The following is a 27,040-nucleotide window of genomic DNA, read 5'->3' as shown; positions in this document are numbered from 1 at the left end:
AGTCACAGTGACCCAAATTTCAAAACTGAGATTTTGGTATCAATGGAAAGATGAGACAATAAGCTTTAAAAATATCCTAGTCAAAGTCATACCTTAAATGGTTTTAAAGATATACCCATTTGAATTATGGTCATCTGCCCTTTTTTTCAAATTGAAAACCTGAGAAAATCGCTTTTAAAGTTTTTTGCCCGTTTTTTGTTGTCGATATCTTTCAAAATCCATTGCATTTAATGGGATAAACTATTTATTTTACAGCTTAATTTGACCAAAGACATTTTTATATATATAAATGCTATTAAACCAGGCTGAAGCTCAAATTATTTATTTGAATTAATTAATTAATTCATGGCCAAAGGAGTTTCTTTAAAAGGCTCGCGGGAAATGAAGTATACCCGGGCCTTAACCGCTCTAAATTGTAATGGACTGGAGCTCACATCGGGAGAAATGGGAACACGGGGGCACCGCGATGAGACCGCAAAGGGCACTTTCACTTTCACGATCAAAGTGCATGCCACTGATAAGCATTGTAAATGCAGTATTACAGTATACCAATTAAACGCGCAGGTCTCCTCTCGTGCGTCCTCCTCACTGGACTTTCGTTTCGCTTTCATATATCTCTTTTATAGATGCCATCAATGCTTTTACCTTTCTAGATGTAATTACCGAAATCAAAACAGTCCATAAACTATAAATCCTCACGAAAACTTCAGTCTGAAGGACTGTCTGAAGCGACAGGAGGATGGCTGGACCAATCACGTGCCTGTCAGTCGAAACGGTAAAACCATGTCAAATTTAATAGCCATTTAAATACCTTTACTCAATTATCTGGACTACGAAACTTTGGGAGATTATTTTTGAAAGTCTGTTCTTTGAAATTAGCTTTAAAAAAAAAAAAATCGATTTTTTTCATTGTTTTTCCACATTATCAGCCCATATCTTAAAATTGAACGTTGCGACTTCCGACTCATTTTGCCAGAGCGGGTCACATTTAATCTTATTGCTCTCTTCATGAAACAAATAAGATTTTTTTTTTGTTTTTCCTGTCCTACTAGTTTTGAGTAGTTAAAGCTGCTGTCTGTAACTTTTTTTTGGTTAAAAATGATCCAAAATCAATTTTTGAGCGAGTACATAACCAGCCAGTGTCCAAAACTGTCTCTTTATCTAAGCTTGTAATAATGTTTTATAATAAGAGCGGCCTGGTGGATTTCCACGGGAAATTTGAGCATGCAGCAGTTCGTCTGTGCGTCATTACGTCACGTCCGTAAACAGAAAGGAAGGAGTCCAGGCTAGTCGGTTTTATCATGTGAGGATGCTGCTGGTAGCGGATCATTTATAGCCTTTTCTCACAGCAGCTGAAATAATTAAACGTCAATCTGATACTGACAATCATCAGTGACAACTGGAGATTCACCCGTAGTCAAAAAGCAAAAGACTTTGGACTGTGGAGTGGCTACAGAAATTGAAATCTACAGGTAACACTAATATACACTAAATACACAAAGCGTGCATATCAATCAGCTCCCTAGTTCAGTAGTCAGGGCACTGATCAGGGAATCGGCCACATTCATTTACATGATATACTTATTCACGACCTAGGGAGCTAGGGAGCTGAATGAGACGCAGGGATAGTCACGCAATGCTGATGTTGTTAACATTAACAATTTGAGAACCAAGTATAACAGGAATAATAATTTGCACGGTTTGGCATGATTCGAGCTAAGCGATCGTTAGATTTAATCATCATTGGCAGTGCGATTTATTGTAGGCCTAATGCTTTTTTCCTCAGTTGGTCAGAACAAAAGTGGCAGAAATGTTACTTACTTGTTCAGCTGATATTTTCCAGTGAAAATCTTATTTTGGTCATACATTCAAGACGTAGAATCTGTGATTCTGAAGTTCAGTATCCACACCGGTGCGGTGACTGACAGCAAGCATTAGATTCATCCGCGCCGACGAGCTGTGCCGAGGCACAACGCACGTACAGATAACTGTTCCGCATATGACTGCAATCGCATATTTCAAACAGAGATGGCGACAAAGAGGAACAATGGCGGACCGCAGCTTTAATTTCTCAGATTTTACATTGGTTTAAATAAATGAATGAATAAATATACAAATGAGAAGGTTGTTGACTTGAAAAAAAATTGCTGAGTTCTTATCTGAAACTCTTTGTGAGAAGTACTACTTTATATCTGAACATATTTGCACTTAATTAAATCTCATTGTATTAAAAAAAACAGAGATGTTCTGTCTAGTGTGTGAACTGAAGATGCTGCTGTTCAATTAAGTTTTTTATTCAAGCAAATATAGGGTTGTACTAGGGAATCAAACAACTGAAGAGCGTAATAAGAAAAAAGCACCTACTGTATTGACCTTTTAAATAATCCCTCACATGAAATCCAAAACATTACCAGAGCCTCATTTCAAACCCACTGTGGACTAAAATACCACTCCAAAATGCAAACAATTATTTAATCATTTAGATGTATTTGCTGTTTCTAATCCCTTCTAGAACCTTATATGAGACCCAGGATTCGTGTGTGTGTGTGTGTGTGTGTGTGTGTGCGCAGTGCCTTCTGAAAATACAGATAATTGGTCATTACTGAGTTGTGCATGTTGGCAAGAGTCTTAGCTAGCTTTAACAGGAAGAAATTCAACATTATATTTATATTATTATAAAATATTACAATTACAATTTACTTGTTGCTTGCAAAATAAATGTATTTATTATTCATTAATACAGTATTCTGCTTATTCTATTTATGGTCATTCTGAATGACCATACTTAAAGAAAGATGTTTTTTAGAACCGGAGAGTGTAATTACAGTATCTACCAGCAGGAGGTCATGCTAACCAGTTAACCTTTGACCCCGTGAGTAAGTTATTGATCAGTAAATGAAATTTCAGTGCATGCAGTTCAAAGCAATGTGTTAGTACTCTCCTTTGTGATAATCAAAACATCTACACTCTAAAAAATGCTGGGTTAAAAACAACCCAAGTTGGGTTGAGAATGGACAAACCCAGCAATTGGGTTGTTTTAACCCAGCGGTAGGGTTAAATGTTTGCCCAACCTGCTGGGTAGTTTTATTTAACTCAACTATTGTTTAAAAATTACTGTATTGCTTAATTAAAATTAACCCAAAGTATCTTGGAAATGAACATTTATTAATGTTCAATGAATAATTATTAAACAATAAACATTTATTAAATTGCTTATTAATACATTTATATTAATAAAATATTAAAGCTTATTAATAAACATTCACATTTTGTCTATTATTGTTGCCTCCAATTGAATCTGATTTTTAATTTCCCAACTATGTTGGGTTCATTTTAAGCTAGCCATATAGCCATTTTTAAACAATAGTTGGTTTAAATAAAACTACCCAGCAGGTTGGGCAAACATTTAACCCAACCGCTGGGTTTGTCCATTTTCAACCCAACTTGGGTTGTTTTTAACCCAGCATTTTTTAGAGTGTATACAGTTACAGCTTGACAGAGTCGTTTACCATTGCATGTCTTAATGCAGGAAATTCAGGAGTCTTACCTTAACTAACCATTCTGCACCTAAAACACTTTCAAGGTTGTCTGACATGACCTTATCAGTCTCTTTCTGAATGATGTAGTCCACTCATGCACACTCAAGGGCATATATACTGAGTACACAATAGTGCCTGGAGGAGTTTCTCCAGAATGGTTGTTCTCAACTGGCTCCGCTTCAGGACCCAGATTTTAATTTGTGGATGAAGTGGTGACCCAATAAAATACCAAAATTGTTTATTGTACAAAATGTCTTCAGCCAGTGTGGCAATTGGATAAACCCCTGAATGTTACACTGTCAGAAAAAGAAAATGGAATGACATTTTATGTAGCAAACAGGGTTTTTACAGATAAGAAATGTGAATTACTTTAAATCTACACTATACTGTGGGGTTGGAAGGATTATTTATTTTATTTTATTTATTTATTTATTTGATCACAAATTAAGTTAAAACATGAATATTGTAAAAAAAAATAATAATAATAATAAAAAAAAATAACAGTTTCTATCTGAATCTATTTTATATCTGTTTTATAATCTATGTAATTTATTCCTGTGATCAAAGCTGAATTTTCATTATCATTACTCCAGTCTTCAGTGTCACATGATCCTTCAGAAATCATACTAATATGCTGATTTGCTGCTCAAGAAACATTTCTGATTATTATCAATGTTGAAAACCACTGTGCTGCTTTATATTTTTATGAAAATGTGATACTTTTTTTTTTTCAGAAAGTTTAAAAGAACAGCATTTATTTTAAACAAAAATCTTTTGTAACGTTTTAAGTATATTTACTGTCACTTTTGATGAATTTAATGCATCTTTGCTGAATGCATGTATTCATTTCTAATAATAATAAATAAATAAAAATCTCACTGACCCCAACATTTTCACCGGTAGTGTACATTAAAAATGTTACACTAGAGTTATAGAATTGATGTAATTTCAGCTCCTATCATGCATTGCAGCTGAAATTATGTGAATACTGTTATAGGTTTATGGTTGTGACAAGCAGGCCGGGGGGGAGAGTCGTAAGAGAATGGCATGAGGCCGGTGGCGTGATTGTTAAAGGGTTACTTCAGGATTTAGCATTAAGCTTTGTATTAGTAGAATACCACTAGTATTTTCGAATTACTGTGCTTTCCCCCTTCATATCAGCCCGAGATGAGAGATTTATGCATTTTTATTCTGTAAAAAAGCCTCCGATGACGCAAAAATCGTCATTTTGCGTCATCGGAGGCTTTTTTGGCCAGAGGCATAAAACTACAGCCAGTAATAGCAGGTAGTTCCGCATTTTTTCACCACGCCCATACATATGCGCGTTTGAGGTTACTCACGGACATAGATCAAAGATTTTATCAAAAGTGGGTGTCAATTATATTTTTAAGCTTAACATATTTTGTTATAGTCTGCATTACATTAGTGGTTCATCTCGCAAATGTATCGGTCTCTGCAGTCATCTCAACCAATACAGCAACAGGCTTTTGTGATAACGTTAGCATAAATAGATAAATAGACTAACTCAGTTTTACAGAACAGTGGCTTTACTTTGATAACAGTCAACTTATGTGCAACTTATATGTAATTGTCTATCTAACGTTACTTTGCTAAGTTTGCAGTTTTACTGCTACCTATGTGCTACCTACAACACTAAATATAGGCTACTGTGTTATCAGTCTAGTATCAGCGAGTCTTACCTCTAGGCGAATACGCTTAGTACCAGATGCCCAGGCTGTTCGTCCTCTGGGAAAGTGAATATCGATCGCGGTGTCCTTCAGAATGGTTCTCTTCATTGCAAGGATATTTGGTTCGTAGTCCTCGTGCTTGAAATGGAGACTACATATTCTGCGTTTTTTTAGGTTTTCTATAATGGTGTCATCTCCAAACTTCGGGTGTTTGATGGCCCGCAGCCACTGTTTACATCGCTCCAAATCTTTAACTTAATCGGAAAATGATGGAAACTTACTTGTCCTTTCCTGGTTTTGGGTGTACATCCAGGTACAAAGCAATTTAGCACCATTTCGCTGTAAATGTATGAACTAACTCACGATTTATAGAATTAATATATAACAAAGCAAGCCTAGTTGTTTGAATTTACCTGGTTTGGGCGTGGCCTCGCAGGGGCAGCAAAACAAGTGCATTCTGGGAGTTGTTGTCTTTCATCCACATTAGTCAAAAATACATTTTCTGCCTTTTCTCAGTCTAGAAAGCTCCAAATTCAAAAATAATTTCACATTTCTACTACATAAATGACCAATTTTAAATACACATTCATCTTTCCAGGGGTGAAGTACCCCTTTAAGGAGTGCACACTGCACCGGTCTCGTTTTTTTTTTTTGTTGTTGTTGTTGTTATTTGTTGTGTGGTAATGCAACACACCTTTCCATATGTCACTGTGATTGAGAATTAGATACCATATAGTGTTTTGTGCCTCTTTAGCATTGGTACATCAAAAAATAAAAATAGACATTTAAACAATTAAAAAATAGACATTTTATTTGGTCATGTTTAAAATCAAGATGTTCAAATAATGGTGTTTCCCATTGTATTAAACTCAGAGCATCAGCATCAGTGATACTCCAAGCATTGTTATGCAACACTCAAAGTTCAAACAAATTAAACTTTTACCCCATTAGCCCTTCAAAGCACAGCTAATAATTACCAGACAATTCCCATCACATATGCAAATGTCTGGCTTAGCAATGGCCGGTCCAGCATTGCTCCTACATTTGTGATTTTTTTTTTTTTTTTTTTTTTTTTTTAATACTGTTTTGCCTCACAACTGATGTCTTTTAGAGTTCAAAGCAACAGGTTTTTTGTTTTTTTTTACCTACTTTTAAATTCACAGAGCATCCACATATGGTAATATATTGTGAACAACATTCAGCTAGTTTTTTTTGTGTGTGTGTGTGTGTGTGTGTGTGTGTGTCAGTGTATCAAAGCTGTTGCCAGGACTTTTTTCTATACTAGCTCAAATACATGTTTTTTATGCTTTACTTATAGAACATACACTAGCAGCCAGATCTTTTCATGTGGTGACATGAAGCTTGCTGTGTTTTGAAGCGCGTTCCATTGTATGGCTGTTAGAATATACATTTACTACATAACTACATTATTGTCTTTGAAGTCAAAGGTGTACCTGGGAATTACATGCAGCCTAGCGTCTCAGCAGAGGACGCTTTTATACAGTATATAAGTATGTCTCTGTTAGTTTGTCTTTATAAAATAAGGGCCGAGAGTAACTATAGTTTCCTGAGACTGGCACTCTTTACTTTGGAATATTTCTCTGTTTGTTTTTGAAAGGTAAGTATAGACACAAATCTGACTATGTACATAATATGTAATTATTATAGTAATAACTGGGTAATAAATAGGTACCAATCCTGAACCTACCTCTAAACCTAACCTTAACTCATGTAGTTATCTTAAATTAACCAGTGCGTTTTTTTAGTTAAAGGTGCCATCGAATTGAAAATTGAATTTACCTCGGCATAGTTGAATAACAAGAGTTCAGTACATGGAAATGACATACAGTGAGTCTCAAACTCCATTGTTTCCTCCTTCTTATATAAATCTAATTTGTTTAAATGACCTCTGAAGAACAGGCAAATCTCAACATAACACCGACTGTTACGTAACAGTCGGGATCATTAATATGTACGACCCCAATATTTGCATATGCCAGCCCATGTTCAAGGCATTAGACAAGGGCAGCCAGTATTAACGTCTGGATCTGTGCACAGCTGAATCATCAGACTAGGTAAGCAAGCAAGAACAACAGCGAAAAATGGCAGATGGAGCGATAATAACTGACATGATCCACATCCAAGGACGGGCTTCACTCCATGAAACGAGCACAGCTCACTCAGTCTGACTGTCAGCAGTCCCTCTCTCTCTCCCACGCTCCTGCTTCTCCTGCCGTTTTATCCTGTCTCCACGCCAATTACTGGAACGAGAAACAGGTGTTCGTGATTTACATTCAACCCGTTCAATCACCGCACATCCCCAGACACTCCCTCCTGTTGCAGACCCCGCTAAACCACGCCCCCTCGCCACATACCCCCACCGCCCGACTCAGGCCGGGGAGCTGTCCGGCCTGCAGCCCCCCCCCCCCCCCCCCCCCCCCCATTTCTGGAGAGGAAGTCGGCCACAGCCATCTGAACACCCGGCCTGTGGATCACCTTGAATTTAAAAGGCTGTAAAGCGAGATACCAACAAGTGATCCGCGCGTTGGTGTCTTTCATGCAGTGGAGCCACTGCAGAGGGGCATGGTCCAAACAGAGGGTGAATTCCCGCCCCAGGAGATAATAGCGGAGGGTGAGGACGGCCCACCTGATGGCTAAACACTCTTTCTCCACGGTGCTGTACTTAGCCTCTCTCTTGGAGAGCTTGCGGCTAATGTACAGCACCGGCCGCTCCTCACCCTCTATCTCCTGGGACAGGACCGCACCCAGCCCCCTGTCCGACGCGTCTGTCTGCAACAAAAAGGGGAGAGAGAAATCAGGGGAATGAAGTAACGGCCCGCCACATAAAGCAGCCTTCACCTGGGTGAAGGCCTGCTGGCACAGCTCCGTCCACTGGACCGTATCTGGTGCATCCTTTTTAGTCAGATCAGTCAACGGGCTGGTGAGGTCCGAATAATTAGGAACAAACCTCCTGTAATATCCCGCCAGCCCGAGGAACTGTCTGACCTCCTTTTTGGTCTTGGGACGCGGACAGGTTGTAACCGCTGCTGTCTTATCAATTTGGGGACGCACCTGTCCATATCCCAAGTGGAAGCCCAGATACCTTACTTCCACGCGCCCAATTGCGCACTTCTTCGGGTTGGCCGTGAGCCCAGCCCCTCTCAGCGACCTCAGGACAGCCCTCAAATGCTGCATATGCCGCTGCCAATCGTTACTAAAAATAATAATGTCATCCAGATAGGCAGCCGCATACGCAGCATGGGGCCGTAAGATCTTGTCCATGAGTCGCTGAAAGGTAGCCGGTGCCCCGAACAGCCCGAACGGAAGGGTCACGAATTGGTGTAATCCAAACGGCGTCGTGAAAGCGGTCTTTTCTTTGGATAATGGAGACAAGGGGATCTGCCAATACCCTTTCGTTAAGTCCAGTGTCGAATAAAAGCGAGCTGTACCAAGCCGGTCAAGCAATTCGTCCACACGCGGCATTGGATACGCGTCGAATTTCGAAACTGCATTCACCTTGCGATAATCCACACAGAACCGCACTGAGCCGTCCGTTTTGGGAACCAAAACTATCGGGCTCGCCCAGTTACTGCTGGATTCCTCTATTACCCCCATTTCAAGCATTGCCTCTAATTCTGCCTGAACCACTTTTTTTTTGTGTTCAGGTAACCTATACGGCCGGCTGCGAATCACCACGCCCGGCTCTGTCTCGATGTGGTGCTGAATGAGGTCAGTACGGCCCGGTAGGGGAGAGAACACGTCGGCAAACTCAGCCTGTAATTTGGAAACATCAGTGAGCTGTGAGGGCGAAAGGTGATCTCCCCCGGGGCCAGAGCGAGGGATTGTTTTTTTACATTCGCCTCTGGCCCGAGATCATCCTCCCCGCTAATCACCGTCGCCAGCATCACTGACTCCGCCTCACTCCACTTTTTCAGGAGGTTGAGGTGATAAATTTGACGTGCCCCTCTCCTGTCGGACCGTATTACTTCATAATCGAGATCACCAACTCGCCGTGTGACCTCAAAAGGTCCTTGCCACTTCGCCAGTAATTTTGAGCTTGACGTGGGGAGTAATACGAGTACTTTCTCTCCCGGTGTAAATTTACGCAGATTAGTTCCCCTGTCATACAACCGGCACTGTCTGTCCTGGGCTTGTAACAAATTCTCCATAGATAGCCGCCCCAAAGTGTGGAGTTTTGTTCTCAAGTCCAGCACATACTGAATTTCATTTTTCGATTGAGATGGTCCGTCCTCCCAGGACTCTCTTAGGACATCCAACACCCCGCGGGGGTGGCGCCCAAAGAGAAGCTCGAAGGGGGAAAACCCCGTGGAGGCTTGCGGGACCTCTCGCACAGCGAACAACAGGGGTTCCAACCATTTATCCCAATTTTTGGCGTCTTCTTGAACGAACTTACGAATCATGGATTTAAGCGTGCGATTAAAACGTTTGACCAACCCGTCCGTTTGTGGGTGAAAGACGCTGGTTCGAATCGATTTAATGCCCAACAATTCGTACAGTTCGCGTAGCGTACGTGACATAAACGCCGTGCCTTGATCAGTGAGGATTTCTTTCGGAATCCCCACTCGGGAGATTAAACTGAAGAGGGCGTCCGCAACACTCTTAGCGAAAATGTTGCGGAGAGCCACTGCTTCTGGATATCGTGTTGCATAATCCACAATGACTAATGCAAAACGATGCCCTCTCGCTGATCGCTCTAATGGCCCGATGAGGTCCATGCCAATTCGTTCGAAGGGGACCTGCATTAATGGAAGGGGGCGCAAAGGCGCTTTTGGAGTGGCCGGGGGATTTACCAGCTGACATTCACGACAAGACGCGCACCACCTGCGCACGTTCTCGTGAATGCCCGGCCAAAAGAATCGGGCCATGAGGCGATTTAGTGTCGCTGTTTGTCCTAAGTGTCCAGCCATTGGGTTAGAGTGAGCCGCATGGAAAAGCATTTCCCTGCGGCTCTTTGGTACTAATAACTGGGTTGTATCCTCTTTTGACTGAGTGTCTTGGGTCACTCGATACAACCTATCTTTAATAATCGCAAAATAGGGATAAGTCAGTGGTCGTCCAGGCTGGAGAGGCTGACCGTCGATCATGCTGACCCTCTCAAACGCATTTTTCAGCGTGTCATCGTGAGACTGCTCCAGGGGAAATCATCACGGTACGAGAGAATCAGTCTCCCGACCCCGCTCTGTTCCCCTGAGGCAGTCACCACTGGTCCCCGGTCAGTCTCCCCCGCCTGCACTCGCACTTCCTTTCCCCGCGCACATTTACTCCAAGAGGCACCCGAGCATAAATGTCCCAATAATTTATTAAATGCGGGCCAATTCGTCCCCAAAATTATCGGGTGCCGGAGGTGCGGATTAACTGCCACCTCCACACTATGCTTTTGACCCCTAAATAGAATCCCGACTGACACCAACGGATAACTCGCGATATCCCCGTGCACACACCGTACCTTAACCATGCGGCCTGTATCCAATGCCCTGGATGAAATCAGGCTTTGATGCACGGAGGTTTGGTTACAACCTGAGTCCACCAAAGCCTGATATGTACCCCCCTTGATACTCACTGGTATCTGGTACTGACCAGCTTGACCGGGGGCGACCTGCAGGTCGTCCGGGACCCGGATCAATGTCCCCACCTCCATCACTGGACACCGGTCTATGAAGTGATCCGGGTCCCCGCAACGCCAACAGGCCGGCCCAGACTTGCCCGCCGCTCCAGTGGCGGAGAACGGGCCGAATGACTGGCGTGGAGAGAGGGGAGAAGCAGGCGCGGGGTCCAGCCCGGGGGTGGCCAGTCCCGCCCCCCTGGGCGGGGCTCTTGGCGCCACGAACTGCCGAGAATCCGTTCCACCCCGCCCCCGGGGCGGAACACGAGGCGGGCCGGGCGGACGGGACCTTGGTAGAGGGACAGGTTTCGAGAGAGAGAGGGGAGGAAGAGAGGGAGAGAGAGAGACAGATGGCAGGGGTTCGCCGACCCCTGGGCACGCCACCAAGTGGTCCTCCGCCAATTGGATGGCCGAATCCAGCGACGTGGGCCGGTGGCACTGGACCCACTCGGCGGTCTTCTTCGGGAGCCGAGTGGTGAACTGTTCCAGCACCACGCGATCGATCATCTGCTCCACGTCGCCTCCGTCGGCCATCAGCCATTTGCGGCACGAGTCCCGGAGCTGTTGGGCCAACACGAAGGGCCGGCCCGCCTCCCCCAGCTCCAGAGATCGGAAGCGCTGACGGTGCTGCTCGGGGGAGCGGCCGACCCGCTGTAGGATGGCCCTCTTGAGGTCGTTGAAGACCAGGAGGTTCTGGATGGGCAGCTGCTGCGCTGCCACCTGCGACTCGCCCGAGAGCAGCGGGACGAGCCGCATGGGCCACTGGTCCCGGGGCCAACCTGACACCTCAGCAGCCTTTTCAAACAGGTCCAGGAAAGCCTCCGGGTCATCTTGCGGGCCCATCTTCTGCAGTGGCAGCTGGAAGAGGCCAGCAGCTGCCGCGCTGGTCTCCGCGGGAACCTCCCGGTCTATCCAGCTCCGGAACCTCTCGCGGTCCTCCTGCTGGCCCTGAATGATCGCCTCGAAGCGGCGTTCCTGGTCATTTCGAAGATCCAGCAGGGCCCGATGTTGTTCTTGATGAAGGACCGCGAGGGATGCGATGATGTCCGCAAACGGCTTTCCAGCGGCGGGGGATGCCTGCATGGCGGCGGCTTCCGTCTTCCTTCCCGGGTTTCGGCACCAGTGTAACGAAGGTTCTTGTGTAATGGGAAGGAAGAGGACAGGGATCGGCTTTGGGCTGCTGACAGTCTTTATTCTCACCAGAGACAAATATCAAACACATAAACAAAAAGACGGTGCAACGCACACTCAATAATTCCACATCCAAGGACGGGCTTCACTCCATGAAACGAGCACAGCTCACTCAGTCTGACTGTCAGCAGTCCCTCTCTCTCTCCCACGCTCCTGCTTCTCCTGGCGTTTTATCCTGTCTCCACGCCAATTACTGGAACGAGAAACAGGTGTTCGTGATTTACATTCAACCCGTTCAATCACCGCACATCCCCAGACACTCCCTCCTGTTGCAGACCCCACTAAACCACGCCCCCCTCGCCACAATGGGCAAATTTGACAAGCTATAATAAATGATCTGTGCGGTATTTTGAGCTGAAATTTCACAGACACTTTCTGAGGACACCTGAAACTTATTGTACATCAGGGGCAATATAGGTGCCCTTAAATAGAATAACATGATAGTATTGATATTTTAGTTTGACAGTTTTGAACTACATGTTTGAAACAACATACACAATTTAGAGAAAACAATGTCTAAAGCTATAGTTCTTGAGATACAACCCTTGAAACAACTTCCAGCTTCCCCATGTGACAACTAGCCCCAGTACCCTCTATATGAATACAAATGGCCCTAAATGCAGTGTTTATTTATCACAGAGTGCAAAACTGCTTCTAACGTTTGCTTTGGTGAAAAAGTGCTAAGCAATTCTAAACTGAACTAAAACAGTTTATTGGTTGGGAAGGAACACAACTGGGAAATAATTAAGTGATGCAGTTTCAAACTGAGTGTTTAACTTCACATAGTGCTGGACACTGCAGTTCTCGTTTGAATTTGGAAACACCACTTTAGAAACTTTGAATTTAATGTCTAGCATTTGTTGACAGATGGATGTTTCAGTGGTAGCAGCAGCTTCTCTAATTGGTGGATTTCTATTCTTTATTTATTTATTTATTTATTTATTTTTTCATCTAGACTTTCACAGCTGTGAATTTTTGTGATGCCTCTGCAATTTCACGTTGAGGCACATATTAGTCATTTCTCTTGACTCGAGATGAATAGTTCACACAAAATACATCTTTCATCTCAGCAAAAGAGTCTCTTATCTGTTACTTCATGGTTGTCTTTGGTGGCTGCTTGTTCTGGCCTAGCTGTCCCTTGATGTATTACACCAAAGACTACCTGTGACACTTTCACGTCTCTCTGACTTTAAAAGTCAAGTTGGAGCCAGAACTCCTGAACTTTTCTTTTTATTTTGAGGATGATCAACCAATACAGTCTATTATCAACAGCTCTGTGCTTCCCTGAGCTGTCAAGAGCTGCTGAAATTAAACAATGATTCTCAGCGCCTGTGGAAAAAATCCAGACGCTAGATATCAGTGCTCATGCTTGAATACTAGGAAACACAAGAAATTATCTTTTTGACTTATTTTGTGTTTTTACTGCTACAAGAATATCACATTACAATTCAATTATTAAATTAATATTATTAAATAAATAAGATGCTTTTATTATATGCCAATCAAGTTAAAACATTATAAATGATATACAGTCTTTTAAACACTCTAAAAAATGCTGGGTTAAAAACAACCCAAGTTGGGTTGAAAATGGACAAACCCAGCAATTGGGTTGTTTTAACCCAGCGGTAGGGTTAAATGTTTGCCCAACCTGCTGGGTAGTTTTATTTAACTCAACTATTGTTTAAAAATTACTGTATTGCTTAATTAAAATTAACCCAAAGTATGTTGGAAATGAACATTTATTAATGTTGAATGAATAATTATTAAACAATAAACATTTATTAAATTGCTTATTAATACATTTATATTAATAAACTATTAAACTATTAAATTTATATTAATAAAATATTAAAGCTTATTAATAAACATTCACCTTTTGTCTATTATTGTTGCCTCTAATTGCATCTGGTTTTTAATTTCCCAACTATTTTGGGTTCATTTTAAGCTAGCCATATAGCAATTTTTAAACAATAGTTGGTTTAAATAAAACTACCCAGCAGGTTGGGCAAACATTTAACCCAACCGCTGGGTTAAAACAACCCAATCGCTGGGTTTGTCCATTTTCAACCCAACTTGGGTTGTTTTTAACCCAGCATTTTTTAGAGTGTATAGATCAGTGTACAGTCAAAGTCTTCTCAACCTGAGATGATGAAAGCAGTAATGCTCTCTCTGTTAATGCTATGCAGTAAACATATGGCGATTGATTCTCACTTTGGGTGCAAGATGTCCCGGGTTAAAATCCTGACGAGCCCCCAATTTATGTTGCGATCCCCAGTCTAGGGTGTGGGAAAAATAACATAAATGAAAGCACATTTGAAAGTTGGTATGGATGAGAGCATCAGCTAAATGGCAATGCAACTGCAAACCAAACACTTGAGTCAACTAATGCAAATCGTGAAACGACTTTTATCCATGTCGCCAAGTGGTGAGGCCAAAAATTTTAAAGTGAGTGGACCTTGGTGAAATAGTGTGTTCAGTTAAGTTAAAGATTAGTTAAATGTGTTTAAGTGTGTTCATGAAAACAACAAAAATCTATTCATAAATAAAATAACCAATGAACAGAATTAGAACAATAAACAAAGGTAAATAATCATTGGCGGGACATGTGTAAGGCTATAAGGCTTACACTTCCCTTGGCGACGAACTTGAGATTAGAATGGAATTTTCTCACTCAAACCAACTACAGCCTGCTGCTGCTTCTGATTGCTTTTAAAGGGAAAAGCTGTTCATAACTGCTGGTCAAGGATCAGTTTTCTGCATAATAATAGAATATTGGTGATCACAGCCATATTTGTTGATTTCTTGAACACAATGGCCAATCAGAGGTGTTTAAGTTAGAATCCACTCACTGCTCAGAGCCAGAGTTAGTTCTGGGTTCTCTACGATCGCAAATCCTCTCATTATAACAAAGTGTAGACATTCTGTAAACAAGAGAATCTTTGTGCAGTGTAGACAGCTTCATTGATTATAATGTAACTTTTGTGATTGCATAATTGCAATGAACTAATATGAGTGTTTTTTTTTTTTTTTTTTTTGTGATTAAAAAGGAATTGCTCTTGGCGCGCATTCTATGCAATATATAGTCAATTCAGAATTTGAATAAATCTTTTGTTTTTCATGCTTGACCAACGGCCATGTACATGCTGCAAATTGTTTGGGAGTGAAATTTGATAATTCATGTATTTATGTATTATGTGATTTTTTTTTTTTTTTTTTTTTTTTTTTTTTCTTTCCATTGTGTCTGATTTGATTGTGTGGCCCTTATGTAGACTCACCACTGAAAAAATAGAATACAGTTGTGTTTGGATTTGGCATTTAGACCACATGCTTACAATCATTAGCCACTGTCATTACTTAAAGTCACACTCTGCATGAGAAAATATGGAGCATCAGGGCCTGATTTCATTGCAGAGAGCAGAAGTTCATAAAGCAAAGTTTGTAATTCTCAACCTTGAGCGCAAACGCAATTATGTGCTGTGCCATAAAACCATAATCTAAACTCATTTCTCTCAATAATCCTCTTTTATTTTCCCCTTAATAGCTTTTCTTTATTACTATAACAGGCAAAATAGCATTTCAACCTAAAAAGAGGTCTGGCACATTAATGGGCAATGGAGCAATAAATATTGAATATCCCACATAGGAAAAGAGGATCAAAAAGACTATCTGATTTTGAACAGCCACATTGGCCGTATGAATAAATGATGGGAAACCACTGGTTTCCAGATACCCATCCCAGATCTAAAGGAAAGAAAATTAACTAATACTGAACACTGAACACTTTGCGATTCTCTTCTAACCATAACTCACAAATCTGAAACATGTTTTAATCATAGAAATGATGTCTGAATATACAGTAGAACATAAAGGTTATGTAAAGTTTATTTGTTTTGGGTATTTTCCTTCCTTACTGATGAATTAATAGTTAAATTTTCATTTTATTATTATTATTATTTTTATCATCCAGAAATGTATTAATATTTTAAAAGAAGGGTAATGATTTATGTATATGCCACAGGAAGTTTAATGGCAATATGTGCATTACAAAATAGATTTATTATTAAAAAGTTCAATAGAACAGCTCATGGAAATTAAAGAAATTTGTCAAACATGATTTTTTTGAGATGCATATGCTCTTTGTCATGTAGTGGCACATTGGGAGATGTATACAGTTATGGATAAACATTATCTTTTTAAGCAAATAAAATGCATCAAAAAGTCAGAGTTAGCACATTATACATTTTAAATATGGTTTTATAATAAACACTACAATATCAACACAGGCATAAAAATTCCATAAAACGACTGAATTCACAGACATAGAGACATTGCATATATATTACGCGTTTAAATCATGTTTAAATGCATAGTTTTACTATTTTCAGTGTTTTCAATAAACATCAGACTGTTTGCTGTTCAGGTTTGTTTTGTTGTTCTAACTCTTGTGCTGCAAAAAAGCAAACTGATACCTTAAAACTGCATGCCTCTGCAAAGTCAAAGTTCTCAAAATTTCCGCTGTAATTTTTGTAGTCTTTGTTTTGTAAAACAAAGATTATTAGAGTACTTTTTCCATCTTTCTTTTCTTTTTCTTTGCTTTTTAAGCAAATAAAATGCCTCAGAAAGTCAGAGTTACTACATTATACGTTTTAAATCTGATTTAGTTTGTTTGCAGAGGCAGGTGTGTAAAGAACTGTAAATTATGTTCTAGGTTGATGAATGCAACCTGCAAAGGTCTTTATAGGTCATCTGACAACAGAACGCAATGCAATTGTAAAAAAAAAAAAAGTAGGAATCTCCCAACTTTGAATGGATGTAGCATTAGGGATTTTTTACATAAATCTTTGAGATTTATAATGCATTATGAATGAAGTAAATATCCTTTGCAATGATTAATAAGCATGCTTAATTTGTTTTATACTTTATGAGCCAATATTATATCCATTAGCACTTTGTATGACATGAACTCAAATGTAATCAAACATTTTTTCTTGATTCTTTTACATGCCATGCCACTTTTACAATTCTGCAGGAGCATTAAACCTAATATACAACACTGACATACCATAATGTGACCATAAAATTTTATCTGCGGTTGTTGGCCCTTCCAATCCACTTAGATGTCATATTCTAGGAAAGAGATTTTGCCTGCTGGTGGACCAAAATATCTCTTTTGTAATTGTGACAGGTTTCGAATGTAAAAATGTCAGCTGTAACCTTTGAAGAAATACCCTTTCCCAAAAGCTTTTTAGGGCCCTGTCAGAGGATCCGACAAAATCAGCACTCAGCTGTCAAGAGCATTGTTTAATGTGCCTCCGTCAAAATGTCTGCAATTTGTAGAAAATGTCATGTCAGCATTGCTCGTGTGTGCTATTATTCACTCTTTACAGGTGCATACAGTATATTTCAAAAGAGGGGGGAATCTTTAAGAGCATCTCAATGTATAAAACAACTGTCACGTCATCAGCATAGGCAGCTTTTCTATAACAGGCCTATAGTGTTCTGTTGTTCTTTTGTTGTTGTTTTTTGTTGTTGTTGCAGAAATAGATCCCATTGCGGAATTAAATTGGGTTACGGCTGCTATGGGTTATGGGTTATTTCATGTTGACTTTAAACTTCTGCACTACAATAATTCAAAAATTCCACCAATGCAAGAAGATAAAAACAATATTTACAAGCTACACCTAAGCCTCCTATCTTGGGAGGGTTGCAAGAAAAACAATAGAACAGTTGGATATGATTTAGACATTGTCCTCTGATGCAATTTCATTTATTTTGCCGTGCAGTGAAAGCAGTTGCTGTTACTTTCTTCAGGTTTTTCAGGAAGCCATCAAAAGATAGGGCTGAACCATCAGTCTCTCTGCTCTGGGAGCCTTCAGGTCTGATAATCGCTTTCAAACATTGTTTTCTGTCAGTCAGTAACACAGCAGATATGAATGATAGTCATGTTATCATTTCCTGCTGAGTCTGCATGAATTACGAAGTCAGTTTGCTGTCATAACGCCTGTATTTTATGGTTTTATGGTGGAGATGCTTTATGTGGCTGCCGCTGGTAAGCATGGGGTCTAAATGACAAAAGAGCGACTTAAAATGTTTAATCGGGTATTATTTAAGTTCTTAAAGACTTAAATAGTTTTTACACCTTTGCACAGGTCAGAGGGCTTGATTAAAAGTTAAATGATAATTTATTGCATTTTTTTCTCTGTGATTAATTGTAGTAAATTGGCACTTTAAACTGACGCCAGTAAAAGTTATGGAAAACTCCTATAATGCAATTTCCATAATAGATGTACATTTTGTAGATCTTCTCTGCTCTAAAATATTTTCCGTCTGTGAGTTTAATTGAGTGTGTGACTCATTGGGCGGCAAATGTTACTAGCTAATAACCATTTTCAATGGGCCACAAAATGGTCTTCCTCAAGGGGGCACATTCAAATCTCAGGACGCGTTTATGTTTTATCTGCATAATAATTAAATTCTGTTCGCTCAGAAGGAGTGGTTTATGACACACAGGGAAACCCAGCCTATGGATGGATAGATGGATGGATGGATACTGTACCATCGGTAATAATAAACAGTAATCATGGATACCTTTAATGGAAGGAAGGTGCAGATTCCAGTCATCACACACACAGTGTTTTAATATAAGTTTTCAGGTATTTTTGCCTGACCCAGAATAAAACTGGAATTTCTATCTCTCTCTTTATGCCTCACAAAATAGATAGAGGTCCCTTTATCCTAAAGTGAAGAACACTTGTGAGCCCACATCATGTCTGGTACTGGTACCTCGCTGACGAGGGGCCCTAGAAATAGCAGTGTCATACTAAGATATTTTATGGCTGTACTTTAAAAAACCTAGTATATACAGTGGTGGTCAGAATTATTGGCACCCTTAGTAAATATGATCCAAGATGACTGTAAAAATAAATCTGCATTGTTTATCCTTTTGATCTTTGATTCATAAAATTAGCAAAAGTCTAACCTTTCATTGAAGAAAAAGAATTGAAAGTGGGAGGAAAGTCACATTATGAAATAAATGTTTATCTCCAAAACACGTTGGCCACAATTATTGGCACCCTTTTATTCAATCATTTTTGCAACCTCCTTTTGCCAAGAAAACAGCTCTCACTCTTCTTCTATAATGCCTGATGAGTTTGGAGAACACCTGACAAGACATCAGAGATCATTCCTTCATGCAGAATCTCTCCAGATCCTTCAGATTCCAGCTCCATGTTGTTGCTTCTTCTCTTTAGTTCACTCCACTCATTTCCTTTAGGGTTCAGGTCAGGGGACTGGGATGGTCATGGCAGAAGCTTCATTTTGGGCTCATTGACACATTTTTGTGTTGGTTTTGATGTTTGTTTTGGATCATTGTCCTAATGGAAGATTCAACCATGGCCCATTGTTGGATTTCTAGCAGAAGCGGTCAGGTTTTGAATTTTTATCTTTTGGTATTTGATAGAATCCATGATACCATGTATCTAAACAAGATGTCCAGGGCCTCCGGCAGAAAAATAGGCCCACAACATTACAGATCCAGCAGTATATTTAACCGTGGGCATGGGGCACTTTTTATCCATGTGTGCACCAAACCCATCTGGTGGGTTTGCTGCCAAAATGCTCTTTTTTTAGTTTCATCTGACCATAGAAGCTAGTCCCGTTTGAAGTTCCAGTCTTGTCTGACAACTGAATATGCTGGAGATTGTTTCTGGATGAGAGCAGAGGATTTTTCTTGAAACCCTCCCGAACAACTTGTGGGGATGTAGGTGCTGTTTGATACATTTTTTTTAGGCTTTCTGAGGCTCAAGACTCAACTAATCTCTGCAATTCTACAACTGTGATCCTTGGAGAGTCTTTGGCCACTCAAACTCTCCTCCTCACTTCACATTAGGACGATTTAGACACACGTCCTCTTCTAGGCAGATTTGTAACATCTTTAGTTAATTGGAACTTCTCAATTATTGCCCTGATGATGGTATATATGTATGAAGCTTGGCTGTAAAAATTAGGATGTAAGCTTTTGAATTATATCTAATTTATGATGATTAATAAAATATGTGATAGGAAAAAAAGGCAATAAAAGCCAATTGGCAGATTTTTTCTTTTCTTTTCTTTTTTTTTTTTTTTTTATATATAGGCTGCATTTTTCAGAGAACAGTATTTTTTTTTTTTTCTTTTTTTTTCAAGTAAATGTATCTTGATGTTTAGATATTTGTACTGCATGGAAAACAAGATGAAAATACCCCCCCAAAAAATTATTTTTTGCAGTGCAGTATATGATGCACTATATAGGTATCCTTTTTCCCCATTTTAAATGAAATATTTCTTTTCACATCAGATTTTATGAGTATCAGAACAATACTGTGTTTAAGACATTTTTTAATTCATTTTTAGTTTCTGTCTAAGACAAAGCATCCCAAATTCAAATCTAAATCACAGCTGGGGCTTCTCTTAGTCTTCATTTCCCATTTAAAAAAACAACAAAAAAAAAAACATTTCTTTCTCCCACATTCATTCTGCCAGCACTGCTTAGTTTTCCTTTTAAACAATAATGTAATAGTCTTCCTTTTTTTCTGATATAAGCAATAGCACTACTACTAATAACAACAATATATCATGAATTTGACCATGCAAGAGTTTAAAGCAGAAGTCGATATTTAATCTAAGATGTTTTCCTCTCATTTGTCTTCATGTGAATGATAAATACAAACTGGGATTTGATCCAAATGCAGGAGCATATGTTTGGGGTGTTCACTGATAGTACTCTCCCAGCTGAACACGCACTTCCTCTCCACCTGGCCTACTCGTGCACAAATAAATCGTGTCTATTAAAGCATGACTTTAACATCCTAGTTTTCTAAGGAACATCTTCAGGCCAAAATACAGTCAAAATACCCCACAGATCATTTATTATAGCTTGTCAAATTTGCCCCAACTTGGGTGTGAGCAAAAACACACCATTTTCATGTGAGTGCCTTTAAATGCAAATGAGCTGCTGCTCCCGGACCCCTTTCCAGAAGAGGGAGGAGCTTTAACAGCTCATGATTTTGGATACTCAATAAAACAACAAAACTGGAGAATCTCACGCATCCAAAATGTCAGAAATTGTCAGTAACGGTGTTCAGCCTTACATGTTCGAACCGGAGTCGACACTGATGGAGAGACTCAGGAAGAAGTTACAACATTTAGAATGCAACTGGACGTTTCTGAATTGTTAGTGGATAAATTTATGCAGTTGTCATGGAGTTAAGTTGATTCAACTCATCAACTATCATATATGTTTTAATGGGAGGTAGCAAAATCTGAGCGGGTGACACAAATCATCACATTGGCGTAAAACGATTTGCGCAAATGTATATCACTTTACTTTCTTCGGCACATTCCTTCATAAATGAAATTCAACCACGGTGTCCTCAGTGGCTCAGATGGCGAGAGTCTACTGAGACTCCAAATATTGGCAGAATTTGTTGCAGTTTGTGAGCAGGAAAAAGATCACAATTGCCCCTAGTTTCGCCTCTCCATCAACATTGTGAAGGCATTACATACACTCCACTTCCTGTTGAGTCTTTCAGCACAGAGACTTTAGTTCTGTAAATATACTCGTATTCACTGCTGTTTTTCCTTTTGCTAAATGTTTCTTGGTCAAAGATATCGAATGCCCAAGGACATGCAAAAAAGGCAAGCAAAAAAACACACACACAAAACATTTGTCTCCACAGCTTGAACTACAACACAAGGCTTGAACTATTTATGTGTCTCTCACAACAAAAGTTCCTGCTCTGGGGAGCTGAGAATCAGTCACCTCCGTGGGCCGTGTTTATGGAGATAAATTTCTCATAGATGGTTTTGCAACAGGGGATTTTTCAGTAGCTGTGGGCCTAGTATTTGGTGGGTTATGGTTCAACGAGATGCAAAAGGCCTCCTTAGAAAACACTTTGCTTTGGCAAAAGTTTCATGAATCTTAAATCATTTTGGATAAAAAGCATCTGCTAAATGAATAATTGTAAATGTGAATTCCGGATGCTTTGTGTGCTGTTGTGCACTTTGGCACATTGCTGTGTAATTTTTCGAGCTTGTCAGGCATCAATGTTCTTCTCATCAGTTATTCCTCTGATATCCTGCAGTCTTTATGAACCAAACATTTCAATTTTGCACCCATTGCTACACTCTCTGCCACTGGTTGTCACTTCATGCTTTCTGGACGGTCTACTGAACACTGTAATCTCTTTTCCTGCTTGCCTTTCCTCAAGAATGGATTCTCAGGTGCAAATCACCCAACAAAACCACCGCTTTTAAGACCTCCCATGATTGAAACGTTTACCTTGGTGGTGAATGATTCCCCTAGATGCTGAGAAAGCACTTCACTGACTTCCACACGTTTACACTCTTTGACTCCTCCTCCAAGTTTTTCACGTTTCTTGAATGTACGACAGCTGAAATGGCAAAAAAATCAATTTCTTGCTGACTGCAGTCTTCTTTGATACAAAACTAATAAAGTGTCTAAAGTGTCTTACTGTAGCATGTGTATCACTCTTTTAGATACCACAGAAGTTGGGTGTCCTTGGGTGTATATAAAGCATTTGCCAAGGCTATGGTTTTATGACCCCAAGTGCATTTGTAAAATCTTCCGAGGTTGTATTTCGCTTCTAGTAAACGCATGTGAAAAGACAGTGACACAGTTGTCTGTGAGAAGAGACACAATAGACCTTTTCAAAGGACAGTGTGTTTTCAGTAGCTAGTAAAGAGATGGAAAAGAAATATAAAGAATTGACACTTTCCATGAATACAGTCCCACAAATCATTTTTTCAGGCAAAAGTCATGTTTTCTTTTCTTTCTTTTTTCTGTTATATTATAATGTAATATAAGGTATAAATGTAATATAAAATTTACAAAGCATAAGATCTGTGTCAGTAAAATGATCTGAACTTCCCATCATGGGCGTGGCTTCCAATGTCACACTTGGATGTGGGCGGAGTCCACCACAGACTGCAGCGAGCCCTACTTGGGTTATCCCGGTATATTTTTCTGTTGATATGAAAAAACGTGTAGATTTGGATGCTATGTTATGATATTACGATGTTATGATTAATTATGCCTTTCTCCACTGACATTCTGAGTTGTTAAAGCGTTTGTAAGGGTACTGATTGTAAGGCAGCTGTCTGACTCTGACATGGCGAACAGAAACATGGTTTGTTTAACTTTAGCAACACATTATGAGCTGATTGATAACATAGTCACGCAAAAGGCTGATCATATTAATTACTGTTATGTGTCCGATGTTGTAAAGAGCGATACCATTGTGCAGCGTTTACCTCGGTAAGTTGACCGAGTGGATCTCTGAGCTGGTGTGAGCGAGTGGAGGTGGGGCTAATTTGCATATTCATTGATTTGCATATATTAAATGAGGCAAGGGTGTAGAGTTACATTCAAGCTATTTTAAGGCATGAAGGCATTTTATTTTTCCCACAGGAAAAAAGTTTAAATATGTCATTTTGGTGATCAAAGATGAGTTTTAAGGAATAAAATTATTGACTACAGGGGGACTTTAAAATGCATGCCATGTTTCATATAAATCATTTAGCACATTTTGTAACTAATGAGACTACACTAGGACCAAGTTTTGAACGCTTTTTCAGGGTTTATTGATCTGTGATGGCCTTTCAAAAATGCCTGCCTGATAAAGTAGGAAAGTATTCAATGGGGCAGTTCTAAAGGGATTTCTCTTTGACAGCCCCCTCTCAGCACATTTAATGCAATGCACAAGGTCATGTAGATGTATGCATAATGGACCTCACGTTGCCAGCAGCCCATTAGCATTCTATGAGATGCAAACCCCAAGAATCCCTCACAAAAACTTCAATTAAAGCTGTTAGGTTCACGGTGTCTCAAGGAAAATAAGAATGGCGGAGTCATTTGTTAATGTCTGAGTCTGTTTATCACATAGAAATGAACAAGTCAATGTTGTTGCTAGTGGGAAGAACTCCTATAAAAGCCGATTAGTTGTGTAATGCTACAGATATGCTGTATGATAAATGATTCAGTCATGTACTGCAAAGTGTTAAAGGTGCCATTGAACGTTTTTTTTACAAGATGTAATATAAGTCTAAGGTGTCCCCTGAATGTGTCTGTGAAGTTGCAGCTCAAAATACCCCATCATTTTTTTTTTTTATTAATTTTTTTAACTGCCTATTTTGAGGCATAATTAGAAATGTGCCGATTCATGCTGCGGCCCCTTTAAATCGCGCGCTCTCCGTCCCCTCCTGAGCTCTGCATAAACAAAGTTCACACAGCTAATATAACCCTCAAAATGGATCTTTACAAGATGTTCGTCATGCAGCATGTCTAATCGCCTAAGTATAGTATTTATTTGGATGTTTACATTTGATTCTGAATGAGTTTAAAGCTCTGCTCCATGGCTAACGGCTAATGCTACACTGTTGGAGAGATTTATAAAGAATGAAGTTGTGTTTATGCATTATACATACTGCAAGTGTTTAAAAAATGAAAATAACGACAGTCTTGTCTCCGTGAATACAGTAAGAAACGATGGTAACTTTAACCACATTTAACAGTACATTAACAACATGCTAACGAAACATTTAGAAAGACAATTTACAAATATCACTAAAAATATCATGTTATCATGGATCATGTCAGTTATTATTGCTCCATCTGCCATTTTTCACTGTTGTTCTTGCTTGCTTAACTAGTCTGATGATTCAGCTGTGCACAGATCCAGACATTAATACTGGCTGCCCTTGTCTAATGTCTTGAACATGAGCTGGCATATGCATATGTTCTTCGGAGGTCTTTTAAACAAATTCGATTTATATAAGAAGGAGGAAACAATGGAGTTTGAGACTCACTGTATGTCATTTCCATGTACTGAACTCTTGTTATTCAACTATGCCGAGGTAAATTAAATTTTCAATTCGATAGCACCTTTAAGATGTTACGTTTCTAGGTGTGTCGTTGTCTTTTTTTTTTTTTTTTTTTTTTTTTTACTATATGAAGGTTACATTAAAACGGTTTGCCACATTATGCATGGAGTACAAGCAAAGAGTAAAAATACATTTAAATATTTGTTATTTTTATTCATTAGATGTTATGTTTGATTGACATGGGTTAGATGCATTGTTGGTTTGTATGATTTTTTTTCTTCAATTTTTTAATATGATAACAATAGAATGCATTTTACAGACAGAATTATGTTCTTATAGTGAGATTGGTATTGCATTGTATTAGGGAGGCTGTGTGACGTTTGTGGCCCAGGGATCATTCTTTGATCCAGTTGTACTTTAAAGGAGTAGACAATGGCACCAGGAGCAAGGATAAGAGTCAGTAAACTGATGTTTCCTTATGAGAGTGTGCTGTATAGCTGTCCGTTGCTCCTGCCAAAATGCTCTTAAGTCCCAGAACAAATCTACTGAAATATCTCTCATAATCAGTTTCCCTCTCTGTTTACCTAATAGCCCTTCACTATTATAATAATTGAGCTATTCCATTTCTAGAATGCACTTTCATTTTGCTTTCATACATTATACACTAAAAGTACACTACAGACGAAGGCCACATTGCAATAATCCTTTATTGCTGCTGTTTTGGGAAACACGCAGAGCCACAGCACAGATATTGTTGTAGGTAGCAGGTAGAGTTTCTGTCATAGGGGGAAGTCATGCTGTGTTCTGAATACTGATCTTATTATGAAGACAAAAGGGGAGGTGTCAAGGGAGTCATTAGGGCAACTCTTCTTGCTTTTAAAGTAGCATCGTTTGACCTTAATTACTGACATGAGCCTTTGTAAAGAGAATTAGAGGATGTGTCAAGTGTGAAATTACATCGGTGAACGTAATACCACACTTGTAGCCTTCAGGGAAAGGTGACAATCTGTAGGGGATTGGTAATGGAGATATAGAAGAGAGCTTGTGATTTTCTTTAGCTTATGTTTGTTTTAATGCTTAAAGGTTCACATGCTTGTGTATAGGCCATATATGGAGTCTGAGAAGTGCCTGATTACGTTACATTTTTAGAATATTTTAATTTAAGCCTATATTAATTATAGATAAAATAATTTTTACCAATAAGAAACCTCCCCCCTCCCTCCCTCCCTCCTCAACTTTTCCTTCCTTCCTTCCTTCCTTCCTTCCTTCCTTCCTTCCTTCCTTCCTTCCTTCCTTCCTTCCTTCCAAACTTCCAAACTTCCAAACTTCCAAACTTCCAAACTTCCAAACTTCCTTCCAAACTTCCAAACTTCCTTTCTTGCCTCCTTCATTCCTCCCCTCCCTTCATCCTTCCTCTGCCCTCCCTTCCCCTCCCCTTCCTTCCTTCCTCCCCTCCCCTTCCTTCCCTTCCTTCCAAACTTATTTCCTCCAATACTAATTACTATAATGTATCCATCAAAATTCTTACCGTCCTTCCTTAAGTTCCACACTTCCTTCCCTCCAAACTCCCTTCCTCCAATTATTTTTACTGAAATATATCCATCAAACTACCTTCCTTCCTTCCTCCCTTCCTTCCTTCCAAACTTCCTTCCTTCCTTCCTTCCAAACTTCCTTCTTTCCAAACTTCCTTCCAAACTTCCAAAATTCGTTCCTTGCCTCCTTCCTTCCTCTGCCTTCCCTTCCTTCCTTCCCTTCCTTCCAAACTTATTTCCTCCAATACTAATTACTATAATGTATCCATCAAAATTCCTGCTGTCCTTTCTTAAATTCCGCACTTCCTTCCCTCCAAACTTCCTTTCTCCAATTATTATTACTGCAATATATCCATCAAACTTCCTTCCTTCCTTCCTTCCTTCCTTCCTTCCCTTCATCCTTCCTCTGCCTTCCCTTCCTCCCTCCCCTCCCCTCCCCTCCCCTCAATTTGACACACACCTCTCAGTTACAAACCACAAAACTCTTGATGATTAAACTAGTTTTAAATTGGATGAAACAGCCAACATTCCCAACAATGATGAAAACAGGAGAAACATGCCATGAATGAAGATAGAAGACTTTTAAAT

Source organism: Megalobrama amblycephala, linkage group LG7 (assembly GCF_018812025.1).
Source record: "Megalobrama amblycephala isolate DHTTF-2021 linkage group LG7, ASM1881202v1, whole genome shotgun sequence".
In the NCBI taxonomy this organism is placed as follows: Eukaryota; Metazoa; Chordata; class Actinopteri; order Cypriniformes; family Xenocyprididae; genus Megalobrama; species Megalobrama amblycephala.
This window is presented reverse-complemented; position numbering follows the sequence as displayed.